Raw genomic sequence first — 17,444 nt, forward strand, 5'->3', positions numbered from 1 at the left:
CGAGCTACGCGCTACGAGCGTAGCCGATAACACGGGAAAAACCGTATGTAGCGAAAAGCGCCTACGAACAGTGAACTCCCCTAGGGAGTCACTGGCACTAAATGTGTTAAAGCCTATTGTGCATAGTTGTTGGTTCAAGTGATTTAAACTTAATATTTTCGACATAGTAGGTTTTTGGAAAACCTTACATGTGACATGATGGTCTAGCGGTATGATTCTCGCTTTGGTTGTGAGAGGTCCCGGGTTCAAATCCCGGTCGTGCCCTGTTTTGTTGCTTTGTGACCAACAAAGAGTATATAAACAATTAATATTTCTTCTGATTCTGTAATGGACGAGATTCACGGTGCCATTTCGATTTTTATTTTAAGTTTAAAGGTGCTCTTATGTTTACTAAAACTACTATGAGAATTGAGACCTAAGTAAGATTCCTTTCCTAAGTATATTTTCTTTGACTCCTCCCGCTTAGTGGAAGTTAATAATTGTAAATAATAAACTCATTTCAGGGTCTAGCCACAAAATAGAAATATTTGCAATAAAAACCTTTCTGTTCAAAGTCGAGGCAACCCTGCCCATCTCATTTTGTCATCTCCAATAGATATACCACGATTAATATACCGTCCCCACAGATAATTTAATAACCAAACCTCTCTCAATGGGCCCAGATGTCGATTGGGTTTATTATTGGCCCCCACTCGTTTGGAACGCACTTTACCTGATTAAATGCTTTGATATCAGTTGCGGTTTTTTCATAAGGTCGGCTAATAGAGAGTAATGACTTCTGAAGAGGTTTTGATGGAATCTGGTAATCATTAAGTACGTTTCGAATGGTGCGACTATTTCGCGCATGAAAACTATCTAAGTACGATGGAGTATATATGGAAATAACACACACTCACTACAATAATACAATCTATTATTTATACAGATAAGTAGCCTTTTTTAGCTAAAAATTTGCGTACTCTACTGCTCTTAATAATTTATATCATGCGTTATTTACAACACAGTGATTATAGTTGTTTAATTATCTTGATTTGATTGTATAGACAATCCGGCAATGATAAAAAATGTACAAAAAACTCTGAATTGGTTCAATTATAAGTAGAATAGGTTTATATAATATATTAGGTATGTTCTCAGTTGTATTTACTTAATAATGTCACACACTGAAGAACAATTCAAACAACTGTTTAAATAATTTATATGTAGAACAGTTCCAAGTTTTAATAAACATTTATAGAGCCTCAATTACGCGGCATGATGGTCTAGCGGTATGATTCTCGCTTTGGGTGTGAGAGGTCCCGGGTTCAAATCCCGGTCGTGCCCTGTTTTAAACATAAAATAAACTTAATTAGCCACATCCGTTATTCATCAATTTGACCCCAACAACTCTTCATGTACTTATGACATTTTTTTTAAAAAGCTTTTCTCACTGACTATGACGTTTGCGTGGTTCCAAATCTAAATTATTTGCTGCGTTATCACATCTTCCAAGTCGCATTTATTGTAGATATAAAAAAGCCGCTAATAAACTACGGCTGAGAAAAGTAATTCTGGTAGGGAGTACAATTTTTTTTTACTGTGTATCTCATGAAGTACTGCTATAGACGTAATACTTCCTGGCGACAGGTGTATTCATCGTAGCCCAACTTCGGTCAAGAGGTCACGCCCGCCGTAACGCTTTCAAAAACCAATTTATTCACTTGGCAAAATTCTAATCTCCCGAAACAGACAGAGCAAATTTATAACCGCAACTTTAAAACTCGCTCCGGACATTTAAATGTTCAGCATCAGGCGAGTTCGTTGTTGGAGGGAGCGAGAATCATCTTAATGTCGGTAATTATACGGATTCACCGAATTACTTGGTCATAAGTAAATAAACGGAATGCCCTATTTACAATCGTAAATTTCTGGGGGCGTAGGCGTTGGTCGTTGTGTGATAGCGCTAGCATGCTGAGTGTCTTATGCTGTTTGCTTGTTTATTGTGTTATGCGCAAGAAATGTGAAAGGGTAATAATATTTACAGATTATATTTTATTAAGGATTGAAATAACAATTTATTTATCTATGTAATCTTAGCTATTTTCGCCAAAGCTTAATAATAAGTACCTAATAGGTATAAATCATCATTCAAATTAGCTACAGCTGGAACTTTACTAGTGATATTGTTCAATGGTCAAACGATTACCTAAACTAAAGTTCCCTTAACAGAAAACGAATCGAAAATTTCACGTATCAGCCTTGGCACATTACACTTTAGAGCAGACAAAATGTTAATCAATATTTTCGGTGTTACGAGTAAGTCGTAACGCGATAAAGGACATTTTTTTTTTAAAGGATACGGATTCTTTTCTTCACAATAAATGTACTATAATCAAGCGAATATGCATAAAAAAAAGTAGTCGTAAAACACTCATGGACAAATTTACAGGAACGCAAAATAAAAAGTTTAATTACTAATCTTGAAATTACTTTAGGTGCTGTAATCCAGTAATTAAACCTTTTTTTTGTATTCCTCTAAATTTGTTCATGAGTATATATATAAAATTTGTACATGTATAAAACATAAACCTAAAAAAATATTTTTACAGTATTAAAAAAAAACAGGTATCGTGCTAGCGACCCGCCGCAGCCGGGTTGTAGCTCCCATTCTTCTGTATTGTGCTCCTGCCCGGCAAAGCCTTCTTTGCAATTCTTAAGTCAACTTCACTCCATGGAAATAATCACACTCTTCTTAAGGGATTCCTATGGCACTTTTAACTTGTACTTGATTTAGAATTTTAATTAACCTTGTTGGCTTCATTTAGGTACTTTGCGATGTTGGTTCAGTTTTTTATTTAATTTTGAATTACAATCAGAATCGAAAATAAAATTTAAAATGAAAGAAAGAATGAAATAAAAATTAGTCCAGCTAACAGAAACTTTGCAATGGAACGCGTTTAAGTTAGGTACCGTAAACCGGGGTTACTTTGATCAATTTTAGAGTTTGGCGCCATTTTTTGACAATCCAAATATACGTAAAAATATGAAATAAAAATATAATAATCGGTTTTTTCTCTTCTTTCTGCCTGCCAAATAAAAAAAAATTAGGACTTATATTTTTTTCGGAAATAAATAAAAACAACGCGATCAAAGTTATATTGAGAATGGGGTTACTTTGAAACCACTAATTTTTTTGCTGACAATCTAAAGTAGACCCGCTAAAAAGCCCGTAAAAAATAAAAAAATAAAATCGGTCAAGTACTTTTTAAGTTATTTATATTTTTAAGGTGTGGGGTTACTTTGATATCATACTAATTGATACAAATTAAGCGCTTATTAGATTATTTACTATAAATAACGTAGGAATTTAACTTATCATCGCATAAGTGCGATAACAAATCGCTAAGACAACACATTTTTGAATTGCAAGCTTTTCCGTTCAGTAAATTTGGTAATCAACTCCTACCTACACACAAACTTACAATCCTACAACCTCTACCTCTTCCACTGACTCAAACGATACCTATTTATTATATAACTATTAAAAAAATACGTAAAAAAATCGTAAACTGTCAAAATAATTCATGGTGTTGCTTTAATCTTTTGATCAATCTCACCACGTATAAGTGATCAAAGACACCCCGACCCATGGATTCCCTGGCTACGTGCGCATGTGGAGGTTGTCGATTTCAGGTATTTTTTTATAAACTCGCGAATAAACACGGATTAACCTAAGAGACTATAAAATTACATGTATTTATTATTGACACAAATACAGTCAAAGTTTTTCAACCAATAAAACCAGGAAGAAAAGCGTACTCTCCATCAATATTTTTTTTCTAGACGAAATAATAATAGTACACTCGCATCCGCATACTGCGCGATGAAACAACTATCAGTGTTGCCAATAAAGAAAAAATAGCTGCGAAGTTATTTTTCAACTCGTTAAAACAAGGACTTTAGTAGCGGAGAGAAGTTGCTATCAAAGTCGACCCGCAAATCAAAGTAACCCCGGTTTACGGTAATAAAATAAATATTATCGTTATAGAACTATGCGCGTTTACATTAAACAAATCTTTTTATTTATTTAAATAACCATTCGATTCATATTTTTGTGCACATTGTCGATCCATTTTGCCGAAATGTTTTGAAAGCATCATTGTTTGCACACAGAATTAAGTGACACACAAAACAATTAATGGAATTCAAAAGCACTTCTTTCTTATTCAATTTCATAACCACGAAGATTAATGGATTGTTGACATTAAAAATATAATTAAAGTGATATCAATCAGGACTGACAGTGGGTCTGCGGCACAATGGTTTCTTAAGCCTCCTTTTTCCGTGCCTTGATGAGGAAAATATCAATAATTTAAAAATATGTATATATGTACATATTTGCATTGCGAGAAACGTAAATGCATTGTCAACACAGTTGATTCTACCTAGTTATTGTTATAAACGTTATTCCGATTCCGACTAAAATAGTTTTTGTATAAAGAATTGGGTACCTAATAAAAATAAGTTTACTATAAATTTATAGTAACTTATTTCACGGCCTGCGGTCGAAGCCTTTATGGATACCTAAGAATGTATATGTATAGGTACACATTTTCACGGAAACAAGTGGGCAATGGCGTGATTATGATATGATACATAATTTGGTACCTATAAAAAATCTGTATTGATTCATGAGATTTTTGTCGATAAAGTTTTCATTTTATTTTTCTTGAATTGACTAAAACGAAGAATTTCGAAAGCAACAAGAAGCTTCTGCTGTGGCATCTCAACATAAAAATGGACAGATCAAGGCAAGTATTCTATTAACTGTGCTATTACGACGTAACTTGGTACCAAAACGGTAAAGGTCGGCTTACAGTAACGAGTGGAGCATGCTGATAAAACTGAACCTTATTGTTTCATAATTGGATATTTTAGTTTGAAGTTATCATTTTAATATTTCATATAGTTAATTTTTATATTACATTAATTACATACATCTAAACCTTAAGAAACAACTTTAATTTCATCTGACATTTTTAAAGAAATACAAAAAAGTTACATAATTAATAAAACGATCAGAGCAAATCATTTAGTAGGATCTTCTTCGGGAGTATTGGCAGGCATCCTGCATCCATTAAAATATCGAAATATGCTCCTTATTAACATATTTGATCAATACAATTACTAATTATACAGGGTGGCCAAAAAATAAGTGAATTGCCGTTGCCAGGGAGGTTTAGGTATTATACTGAGCAACTTTTACCATGGGACCAACCCCCAGATCGCGAAAAAAAATTTACCCTCCGATAGAAAATGAATCAGCCAAAATGTAGGTATGAAACAGCCAATTTTTTTTTCCGCGATCTCGGGGTTGGTCCCATAATAAAAGTTGCTCAGTATAATCCCAAAACCTCCTTGGCAACGGGAATTTTTTGGCCACTCTGTATATACGCTCTTATTGCGCGCTTATTTTGTAATCGCGCTTTTCCGCGAACCGCTCCACTCATACGCCACGCCCGCTGCCAACAATACAGCTTGCGAGCTAAATGGCATCGCGCTCGCGGCCGGCTAATGAAATAAGATCCCGGCTCTGAACTAAGGAATAGCGGAATTAAAACTACATAAATGAGCGACCACAACGAACGGAGAAATTTAAACGACCCTTCCCAAATGGATTCAGTAGTCGCAGTGATGTTAAACGCTCGGGCAGTAATTGTAACGTTCGTTTATAATTTCGTTTTTATATAAAATTTCAAGAAGTTACATCATTAGATAGTGCGTCATATTATACTACACTTACAGTGGTACATAAAATTGTAGATAGTTACATCATTAAATAGTGCGTCATATTATACTACACTTACAGTGGTACATAAATTTAAACGAACCTTCCCAAATGGATTCAGTAGTCGCAGCGATGTTAAACGCTCGGGCAGTAATTGTAACGTTCGTTTATAATTTCGTTTTTATAGATAATTTCAAGAAGTTACATCATTAGATAGTGCGTCATATTATACTACACTTACAGTGGTAAGTACATAAAATTGTAGAAATTAAATTAAATTAAATGGAATTTAAGGCGAAACAAAGTGGCAACACCTGTCTTTCTTTATAATTATTTCCGTGTTATCGTGTTATAAATAAGAATATGTAAGCATCAAAATGAATAAAACGAAACGTAGTTCAACTCGGGAAATAGCATAAAAACGGTTGGCCAAAATTAATTTAATACGACGGGTAAGTTTATTTTAGTACAAAACTATATACCTATTAATAAGTCAAGGCATCAATGTACCATTATTGATAAAATACTAATTATTTCGGTCTAATTTATCTATTGTACAGTTTTGAAGTTAGATGAAAATAACCATTAAGGCCAAGCGCGCACCACGACTTTTTGTCGCGCGATAATTTAGTCGCAGAAATGTAACGTATGTGTTTATATGGCAGTGCGCGCATATGCGACAAAAAAATCGCAGCTATTTTAAAATTGTGATTTGTCACATTTTTCCGCGACTGCTCGCGACGCGATTGTCGCAAAGTGAATTGCAGCATACGGAGTTGTATGGCCCTGCGCGCACTGCGATAATAAAATCGCACCCCGGACCTCAGTCGGCACTTCGCTCTCCAAGCCTCAACATGTCGGAACCTGCTTCTCCGATGGAGTCTCATCGAGAGTCTGAGACGCTAGACGTTGACCATTTAATTATGGAAATAGAAGGAGATCACCTTTGTGGTATAAATACTCAAAGTTATACGGCGATCGCATATTAAAGACACGTTTCATGACAAACGACTGGTACGAAATCCATGTTGAGAATGAACAAATCGTCGACTTTTTCATCGCAGTGCGCGCAGTGAATTTTCTGCGATATATTACAACGCGATTCTAAAATCGTGTCGCAAAAATTAAAATCGTGGTGCGCGCTTGGCCTAAAGGTCAAGAACAAATATAAAAGAAATATTGTCGATGGTAAAAACAGGGCACGACCGGGATTTGAACCCGGGACCTCTCACACCCAAAGCGAGAATCATACCGCTAGACCATCATGCCGCTCGAAAGGCTTCCTCAAAAGCCCACTTTCCTGAGAACTGAAACACTTGAATAAACATATTGATATCACGTCATATAGATTACTAAACAATTCAAATTCAAGATGATGAAGCTAATTAACAATACTTCACCTTAAAAAGAGGGCACGACCGGGATTTGAACCCGGGACCTCTCACACCCAAAGCGAGAATCATACCGCTAGACCATCATGCCGCTCGAAAGGCTTCCTCAAAAGCCCACTTTCCTGAGAACTGTAACACTTGAATAAACATATTGATATCACGTCATGTAGATTACTAAACAATTCAAATTCAAGATGATGAAGCTAATTAACAATACTTCACCTTAAAAAGAGGGTACGACCGGGATTTGAACCCGGGACCTCTCACACCCAAAGCGAGAATCATACCGCTAGACCATCATGCCGCTCGAAAGGCTTCCTCAAAAGCCCACTTTCCTGAGAACTGAAACACTTGAATAAACATATTTATATCGAATAATATAGATTGCTGAACAATTCAACATCAAGAGGAAATTACTGAGGACTTTATTAAGCACGAGGCACAATGTTTGATCTAGTTAGGTAGGTGCGTAAGGGTTCAAATCCAGATTGTGTTCTGTTTTTGGTGTTCATCAAACTATAACTATCTTAACTATAACCAAAGACATATGTAACTCCGTATAAGATGAATAAAGTCTAAGAAAAAAACGTGCCTCGGAAATCAAGAAAAATGTCATTCTCGGATAGATGGCGCACAGACCTTTGGTCTATGGTCGGCTAGATGGCGTTGACGACACCGTTTCATATTTAACAATTTTAACACATATGTATCAGTGAATGAACATGGGTCAAAATGATATAAAAATAATAAAATCATTTATCCATATATATAATTTTTTTCGATAGTTTTATATGTTTTCATTTTGAGTTATAGTCGTGTGTCGATAGATGGCAGTAAATTTACTGTGACTACAAAATTTACTATGACAGGACCCCTCTATACTATCTATTCTCTTTGCTATAACTATTGAACTATCACAAAAAGACACGTTCCAGTTACTAATATTTAGATCAGAAAATGTTTAAGGAAATGTTTGTGAGTCTACTAACTTATGCTTAATAATTCATTGTAACCTATTTATTAGCTTAGTTATTGAATATTTAGGGACCATAATTTTAGCGTTTAGTTTTTAAGTCATATATTTTTTCAAAAATCGTTCATTATTTTTTATCGTTCATTTTAAAACAATAATTAAAGCGTTCCGTGACAGGTTATTATTATTGCAGAGGGACAGATGAAAGTGAGGGCTTATGAAGCCCTTTAAAAGAAGTCGCCTCTGATTGATGAAGGACACAGATTTAGTATGTTAATTCACCCACCACCAATAATGAAGATGAGATGAAAATTGCCAAGATTTGTTCAAAAATATAAAAGAGAATATGACGTGATACGTGATGTTCCACATTTGTTTATTTAGGTGTCTTATAATATATGTATACGTCCGAAGAAATGTAGAGTTATTAGGTAACTTTACAAGCGCGGCATGATGGTCTAGCGGTATGATTCTCGCTTTGGGTGTGAGAGGTCCCGGGTTCAAATCCCGGTCGTGCCCTTTTTGTACTTCAATTTTATTACGCATTACCTACATAATTATCTTATTCATGCCTTCTAAAAATGTAATGCTTATACTTAAGTTTTCGTTTTTATAACCGGATACCGAATCTCACGTATTTCACGACAGCCAGCCAAAAGCTAGCTTACGTTTCAGGATTTATATTTTACGGTGTTCGCTATTGTACCAGATTACACCGTGAACATACGTCTTAGTTGCTCACTGCTGCGTTATAGTTGCTCATGTAAGCGTATTTAGACGTTTAGACTTGAGGTGTGAAGGGTCGCCGCCAACTCGCCGCTGCCAATCCAGCGTGAACACAATACGGCCCGGAACGGCCAGCTCTACAATAGACCGATATCGACGCCGATACCTAGTTGTCGATAAACTTGGGACAGCCTTTGTTGGCAAGAAACTGACGTGAGCTACATTTGCGAGATAAACCTGCTGATTTTATAGATAGGTAGTCAGCGGTGGTAAATAGGTCGAAGTTGAGACCATACATGCAAATGTGGTACCTATTTTATATTTATTTTAATTCTGTTAGTGCATCGTGCGGTGAAAAAATGAAATATTATGACATTAAAGCAATGTGAATCCTAAATCATAGATGATCGACTTAGGTAGGTAGGTCAAGAGTCACCTTATAAAATTTAGCAGATTTTTATAGGAACGTTAAGAAATTTTTATGATACATATTTCATTCCGGAAAGATGTTTTGATAAGAGTACAGTACCTAAATGTATACATACATACATTGAGGTACATATATATACCTATATTATATGATCCTTTTAATGGAAGTCTTTCTTATTGGAGACTCGGTCAGTCGATGGTAGTTATTCACGGACCGAATCGGAATTATTTTAGGTACCAAAACAAAATCTCACAATTATTTGAATATTTCCTAAATTGCTCAGTCGAGCTAACAGGATTACTGGAGCAAAAATGTACTCAGACATAATTAGGTTGGTTACGTAACGGCATGCGAGACGCGACGCGAGCTTCCTGTGCGTTCAAAAACTCGGCAAATAACCCTATTAGCGGAACAGTGAGGCCTGATCGAATTAGCTCCCGCTTCACCCGGCCCACCTGACAATTACCTTGCCTCTAAATGATTCCAACCCTTGCCCAACACAGATAAGTTTATTTTGAGCCGCCCGAGTGTTCGTTCCTCATTCATTTAAGTGCTTCTTTTGTGACGAACATTCCGCTGCGCCGCTCTCAATTAACCCCACTGGAAGCTCAAAAATTAAGTTAAATACACCGACTTTGCCTCCGTATTTACTTATTGGCAATCGACGTGGTTGCCTGTAACTTCGTAAATTAAAACTCTGCTGGGACTAATGTAGCCTTTAAGTTTTACGGCGGCGCCGCTTTCGTTTTATTACGCTGATGCCTCGCCAAAATCGATACGGTGACATACAGCACTTATGAAAAGTGATGCAAACAAATAGGTATTGCGTGATCGCAGTGCAAGACTCTATACGAGTAGGTACAAATACTTACGCGACGACATATTAGTGATATTATTGAATTGAAATCAAAATGAATATTATGATAATGATTATTAGGCAAAAAACAATTAAGAAAATATATTACAATCTATATTCGTATCAATAGTATGTCACTTGATGTAGTATTATTTTTATAAACATCAATAAACTTAAGGATTTTAAGGTCTTAAGGAATAACACGATTCATATTTTATTATATTATAAGGTTAACTTTTCTTAAACCGCTGGAGTATTTAAAAACCTTTTTCTTTTAAACGTATGCTCAACAACAAATTACAATAATGCTTACATACAAATATCTACAGCAACTTATCTCACATGTAAATACATAGTAAAACTGTCGAGTTTAACTAGGCTTTAACACTAAGTAGCGACATATTTCACACGGGCTCAGCTACCTGAGATATCTTTCCAATTGCATACCAGGTGCTCCTCGACAAAAACCACTGTAAGTTTGACCGCGAGATCTGTATCAACTATGCCTAATCGGAGAGCGCATTTAAGTTGGTTTTACTAACCATTTATTCTCGATTGTGCTCAGTAACCTTCAGAATATCACCTCTGGGTCTAAAACAATCAAACTGCCACTTGGCACAAGCAAACAAGAACTTAGCGCCGCTTAGGTTTAACTAAATACGAAGTGCGGCTTAAGTTAGATAAGTTAGATCCCGAACAAACATAAGTGGATTCCTATACGCCGTAACAGGTGGGTACTTTGGTATAAGACAAATTGTTACGTACAAATTTTGTGTAAATTAATGTGATATTATTTTACTTTCAGATCTACAAATAACATAGCATGTCGTCTTCTTTATTAATTGGGTAGTAAATATTAATTCGATTCATGTATTTGTCTATGAATACGAGTATCATGTGGGTATGGTTTTATGGTGGGGACCTTTCTGGCTTGAATAAATTGGACGCAGATTATATAATTATGGCATATAATACGCTACATTTCTAAGTAAATTTAACATGAATGTCTATAGATTCGGTGATGGTGACAAATTCTGATTGAGGCTAATTAGGTATTTTTTTTATTTTAAAACTGGGCACGACCGGGATTTGAACCCGGGACCTCTCACACCCAAAGCGAGAATCATACCGCTAGACCATCATGCCTCGTGCTAAAACTACCATAAAAACCTTGTATTTAGAACATCACGGATATTATATGACAATTTTACTATAACTTTATACAGAAAAATGTTTGTCCAAGTGTTTTTAATATGATCTAAATAGGCTTTTAATGAAGCAATTCAGGTGGCGGTATGAATCTCGCTTTGGGTGTGAGAGGTCCCGGGTTCAAATCCCGGTCGCGTCCTGTTATTGTTTATTAATTTTGAAGTTATAATTTTTATACCCGCATTTGGAGGCATGGTAGGCTAGCAGTATGACTCAGACTGTGTGTACGAGAGATCCCGGCTTCAAATCCCGGTCTTGCTCTGGAGGCCAATTCGAAATTGCATTCCGATATCAAAGTGATGTCATACTTGTTTGGTATTAAACATTTATTTAATAACATTCTTACAACTTAATAAAAACACTAAAGCTTATTGATAAAAAAAAATGCCCTAAGTCGTAGTCCGTTGTTTGGACATGTCTTGACGTAAGCAGGCGTGGCTCACTTCGCGAGTCGCTTTGCTACAGGTAGCTAAAAGTACATCCGTTCCGCCCCAATTTTGGGGAAAGCCATAAGCCGCGCGTGGCGCTGTCGCCACCTAGCGGCCATATCTGTGCTGATCGTAACAGACGCGTTTTGTTAGAGAGTGAGTCTTCTGTACCTAGTACTATTATTTATTCTGTGACGCAAGTGAGACGCACGGGCGAATAATATCAAAATGATATGATTTTTGAAATCGGAATGTAAATTATAATTTTGGCCTCGTGTTTTTGTCAATTCAATTTGAAGTCATTAATGGGATCGTTAAATATTAAGTTATTTTTTCTTAACAACACAACTTAATTAATTATTTACTTTTTGCTGCAACATCTTACGTGTAAATTAAAGAATAAATTCTTAATGAATGCTTCTTAATTATAACATTCGTACTCAAGCCGATTGTTAACTGCAAAGTTATGAAAATTTTAATTAGGCTATCAGACGAAACTTCTCTGTTGATAAATCATAAGAACTTAGTATTTAGCGGACTAAGTATGGCATTGACAGTCAAGTCGTTAGTGTTAATTAGGTGCACACTAAGACAATTATTATTTGTATTTATTAAAAAAAATTATCATACATACCTACGTAGATAAACATACACATCAAATTGATTTATAATACATAATTATTAGAACGATGAAGATATCTAGAGTAGGTGATGAATCATATATGAAATTGCAGAAAAAAACCTTTTTTTACTGAAATCCCTCACATTTATAAAATTATAAAATAATTACAATGACACAAGTGTCATTTTCAGGTGTTATTCATCAAGCGTTGCTACGAGTACAACATTTACAAATCTGGCTAATGCAGCCATAAAAAAAACTCCATTTTAATCCGCAGAATAAATAATTAGGGGTACTTAAGCGGCAATCTTCGAATTGGCATTAAAAAATACATTGATCACGTCCCGCTAAATTGGGTCCCTACCTCCCCCCGATTTATTTAAGAATGTTATGTAAATTTGAACACAAGTCTTTGATCGCGCGCATCAAAAGTCCTAGCAAAAAACTTCGTCTAGAGTGGAAAAAACGGGAGCAGCTTAAGAAAAATAATGATTTAATCTTACTTCTCGCTGCCGCGCATATAAAGCGGGCGGGCGGGCGCGAGAATCGTTTTTAATCTTTGCTTTGTAAAGGTGATTATAAGGGATTATAGGTTTGGAAGTATGGCTGAAATATCGCGGCTGAAGCGGCCCCTCATTTATGGCATATTTTTTGGGCGCCAGGTGGGGTTGCGGTCGCACCCCCTCCGATACTCAACTTTTCCTTATTCCTAGAACTCTTCAAAGGAAATGCTTTATTACGTTTTGTTTCGTCTTCGCCAATCCGCGTTTTTGCCGCCACAGTACCTTAAGACCTAAAGTTAAAGTTTACTGAAGTTGGATTATTCAGTACATATATTGATGTAATGTTCTTTGCAATTGTTCCTAGTGAAGATTAAGAGACGACTAACGCATCTTGCACATTTTAACTTTAGCATTTTAATTTTATTATTACGTCGGATATTGCCAGATAGATCACAATTTTATTTGTGTACGCAGGTGGGTTAAAATGTATTTTTTCCAGTTTTAACACTTCTTTTAAGTCCTATATACATAATTTATGAATAACGTATGTGGCTAATTCAGTATGTTTTATGTTAAAAACGGGCACGACCGGGATTTGAACCCGGGACCTCTCACACCCAAAGCGAGAAACACACCGCTAGCGCTAGACCATCATGCCTCGTACTTCCAAAAGGTTCACATCTTTATATTTTGATCGGTTTAACAAATAATATGACGCGATATTTTATTTATTAAAGTGTTTAAGAGAATAAACGTTTTTTTAGGAAAGTAGGTTTTTAAAAAAGTCTTACAAGCGGCTTGAGGGTCTAGCGAATCATACGATTCTCGCTTTGGGTGTGAGAGGTCCCGAGTTCAAATCCCGGTCGTGCCCTGTTTTGGTGCAATAGTTTTTAAATCAAGAAATTACTGAGTGTAATCAGTAAGGTGACTTGATGCTCTGACTATGATTCTTGCTTGAATGTAAGTGCACAATTCCAATTTAATTGCTAGTAGTAGTTATGATCTTTTTTGTAGTTACCAAGCGTCCTTCAATCTTTCGAACCAAGCGTCCTGTTTCCAAAGTATATGTGTAATTATTTTTATTTCAAATTAGTTTTCGCACATAATGTGCCAAAAGTAAAGCAGTTTTTCCTGAACGTAGTAGGTATTGCAACTCCCACCTCCCGAAGGTAAGCCCCCATTGGCCGATCCAGCCTAAGCCCCGCCGAGATAGCGAGGAGTTTTGTCATTTTTCATTACGTGACCAGATCAGGTTTGTCATCTCCGAGCTAGCCTTACCAACCTCCTACACAATCAACACAACAAACCACGAAAATGCAAAGAAATTGAAACCTTAAAACGCGAGGCATAGAGTGTGCTATCCATTGGATAATTTTTCGTTTTAAGCCGTTAAGGAAGTGGAAAGGTTAAGTAAAGCACTCCTTGCTAGACGAAGAGTGGTGCTCGTGTAAGACTTGGAATTTTACTATGAATACTTAAACGCAGACGTTGGATCAAGCTTTGCCTAGGTATAAAAAGTGTTGATATTGCAAGCTCGACTTTTAAAGTATCTAGTCAACATCCGAGCACCAAGCTTGCTCAAGTCATACGAAAAATATAGGCATAATATTATTTATTGTACGGAAAAATACGGTAAAAGGAATTTGCCCAAGTATGAAGCCTAGTCATTCAAACAACTGATCAAAAGCCAATCAGAGATATGTACACTAATTAATTTTAGATGTTTCAGTGTGTGTAAGTTCATCTTGTTTGGAACTATGGCAAATGACTTCACACCTAAAGTAATATTACAGATAACATTTCATTGTCCTATAGTTCGTTTTTTTTTAGCATTAGAAATAAGGTAAGCAATCTTGATGTGTCTTTTAATTGAAAAACACCTTTTAAAAATAAGTTACGGCAAATATGTAACAATTATGAATCTAATACGATGACTTATATTCTTCTGCTTTTATAAGTAATAGTTACTGATTTTTAAAACGCGTTTTTCAATTAAAAGACATGTCAAGATCGCTTACCTTCTTTCAAGTTCTTTCTAATGCAATAATGCTAAAAAAAACTAACTATAATTATGTTACCTGTTTCTTTGAAAAATCATTTGAACTTACACTCAGAGTCAATGAAAACATAACCTGTTTATGGTTATTTTCTTACAAAGTGACCCGTTTCATTGCTCTTTCGTGTATGTTGCTACGACGCATGCTACGAGTGCTCGTAGCGGCGTAGAACTTGGATTACTATTTTGATAGGTAGTGATTTTACTGGTTTTGCGTTGAAATTATAGTTAGGTATTGTACTTAGGCAGGATTTTAATATTTGATCAATATAATTTAATGATAATTACATATATGTTATTTTTTCGTGTGTAATTTTATATTAAAACCTCCTGAGCAGTATTGCATCTACAATACGCTAAATAAAATGTTTTAACATTCTGTTCGTCATAAATCTGTATAGTAACATAATTGAATGACCTCCAATATGCGTGGGTTTCTCAAGCATTACAGAGGACGAGCAGCAAATCAATTCCATGCGAGACAACTTGACTTTATAAGTAGAGGAGAAGTAGACATTTAATAACTGTACCTACTTACTGACACGGGGTAGGTAGAGCTGAATACTTATGAAACTGACGACTTAATTATATGGCTTGATCTGTGCGGGGCGGGCGCGGGGAGGGGGGGCGTCTCATCTCAATCGCAAATCGGCCATCTTGCGCCCCCGGGATCGCCCCCGCGCGCCTCTCTACCCCCTCGTCCATTATACTTTTTAAGCTCCAATCTCGTTCATTTAAACGGTTGGCTTTAGATGGCAATCGCATTTTTCCACTGCAGGTCACGTCTCGACCCGTCTCCCGGCCGGGGGCTTAAATCAACAAAAGAAAATAATAAGATTCGTTCAAATTAAAAGTGTAATGTCGTGAAAGTGCGCGGGCCGGCTTAATCCCGCCACTGCTCTTCATTAGGGCGCTAAGGCCGCCGGGGCGCTTAAAAACATCGCCAAGAATTTTTCTTTATTCATAACGGAGATTAAGAGAAATGCAAATGAAGCGAGGCGTGGTGGTACTTAGCTGTGTCAACAATGTTCAAGTATTCGGGAGCGAATCGGTATTTTTTCGCGTCTCGCCGCTCCGGCCACGTGTCGGTTCTCACTGATTTACTTTATTTTAATTTCGAATCAAATTATACTCACGAGTACTGATAAATACGCTGATTCACATTTCATTGGTTACTCGAGGAAAGAAATTGCGCGCTTGAATAATTTACTTACGAAACGAGCGTGTGTACTGCGTACAGTCGAGATCATAAATATGTGATTACCTATTTTTCAATACATCATAGCGTACCTTCTAAAATCCTAAACGAGAAATACAATATCACAATTAAAAAACGTAACAAATATAATAGCCTCGATAGAGAGTACCATTTGGAGTTGAAACTCTAGGTCCATGGGGTCCCAGCGCGCATAAGTTGTTCGTAGAAATCGGGAAGCGTCTGGTTGACGTACCTAACTGGTGACCGAAGAGCTGGCGGTTACCTCGCACAACGTATCAGCATTGCGATACAGCGAAGAAATGCCGCCAGCATCCTTGGTACAATGCCTCAAGGGTCAAGGGCCTATTTTAGATTAGAAGCTAGTTATTAATTTATTTTAGTTATACCACTGTATATATGTATCTTGTTTGTAAATAAATGATTTCCTACTCCTTAAAAAAACACACAAATTAGTTACTATTTATATGTATGATGAAAATTCGAGTTTTCCCACCCGTGGGCGCCCGCTGTTTGAATTCAAATAAGTTTCTATTAATTAAAAAAGGCATATAAAAAAAGGTATCTTTTTCTATTGTATATTTTATCATCAATCTTAATTTTGATAAATCAAATTTGCATTTGTCTTGCATATGTATTGCTCCAAGGCACCTACTATAGCAAAACAAAAAAACCGGGCAAGTGCGAGTCGGCCTCGCACACGAAGGGTTCCGTACCATTATCTATAAAAACGGTCACCCATCCAAGTACTGACCCCGCCCGACGTTGCTTAACTTCGGTCAAACTTAAATCTTTATTTTATTCTGTTTTTAGTATTTGTTGTTATAGCGGCAACAGAAATACATCATCTGTGAAAATTTCAGATGTCTAGCTATCACAGATCACGAGATACAGCCTGGTGACAGACGGACGGACGGACGGACAGCGGAGTCTTAGTAATTTGGGTACGGAACCCTAAAAACCTACAATACAACCTCTTCGATATTCCCCGAGGCTTTCAGTATGTTTTATTTCAGTATCATCGCACAGTCAATAACAGAAGTCAATCATTAAGTATAATCCTATGTAAGTAGATACGGAAAGTAAGATTTGAGAGTATTTTCGCAAACAATAAGGAGATAGAAGGCGAATCTAAGACAAAGAGGCCGAACAAAGGACAAATTTCCGATAATAACGTCGGAGTAGGTATTGTAGGGAATTGCGTTATTTTGTAAAAGCGATCGAGCGGTTCATTTATTTGTTGATCCGGTCTTAACGTTTATGCGGG

At 36.3% G+C, this 17,444-nt stretch overlaps 6 non-coding genes across 6 annotated transcripts; 2 read left to right on the plus strand and 4 right to left on the minus strand.

Moving 5' to 3' along the window:
- Positions 1-1,251: 1,251 nt before the first annotated feature.
- Positions 1,252-1,323, plus strand: Trnap-ugg (transfer RNA proline (anticodon UGG)). The gene has a single exon. It is a non-coding gene; the product is annotated as a tRNA-Pro (tRNA).
- Positions 1,324-6,964: 5,641 nt separating this feature from the next.
- Positions 6,965-7,036, minus strand: Trnap-ugg (transfer RNA proline (anticodon UGG)). The gene has a single exon. It is a non-coding gene; the product is annotated as a tRNA-Pro (tRNA).
- A 141-nt stretch (positions 7,037-7,177) lies between these two features.
- Trnap-ugg (transfer RNA proline (anticodon UGG)) lies at positions 7,178-7,249 on the minus strand. The gene has a single exon. It is a non-coding gene; the product is annotated as a tRNA-Pro (tRNA).
- A 141-nt stretch (positions 7,250-7,390) lies between these two features.
- Positions 7,391-7,462, minus strand: Trnap-ugg (transfer RNA proline (anticodon UGG)). The gene has a single exon. It is a non-coding gene; the product is annotated as a tRNA-Pro (tRNA).
- A 1,116-nt stretch (positions 7,463-8,578) lies between these two features.
- On the plus strand, positions 8,579-8,650 carry Trnap-ugg (transfer RNA proline (anticodon UGG)). The gene has a single exon. It is a non-coding gene; the product is annotated as a tRNA-Pro (tRNA).
- Positions 8,651-11,217: 2,567 nt separating this feature from the next.
- Positions 11,218-11,289, minus strand: Trnap-ugg (transfer RNA proline (anticodon UGG)). Its single transcript has one exon. It is a non-coding gene; the product is annotated as a tRNA-Pro (tRNA).
- Between the last annotated feature and the right edge of the window lie 6,155 nt (positions 11,290-17,444).

The sequence above is a fragment of the Cydia splendana genome, chromosome 4, assembly GCF_910591565.1.
Source record: "Cydia splendana chromosome 4, ilCydSple1.2, whole genome shotgun sequence".
NCBI classification, from domain to species: Eukaryota; Metazoa; Arthropoda; class Insecta; order Lepidoptera; family Tortricidae; genus Cydia; species Cydia splendana.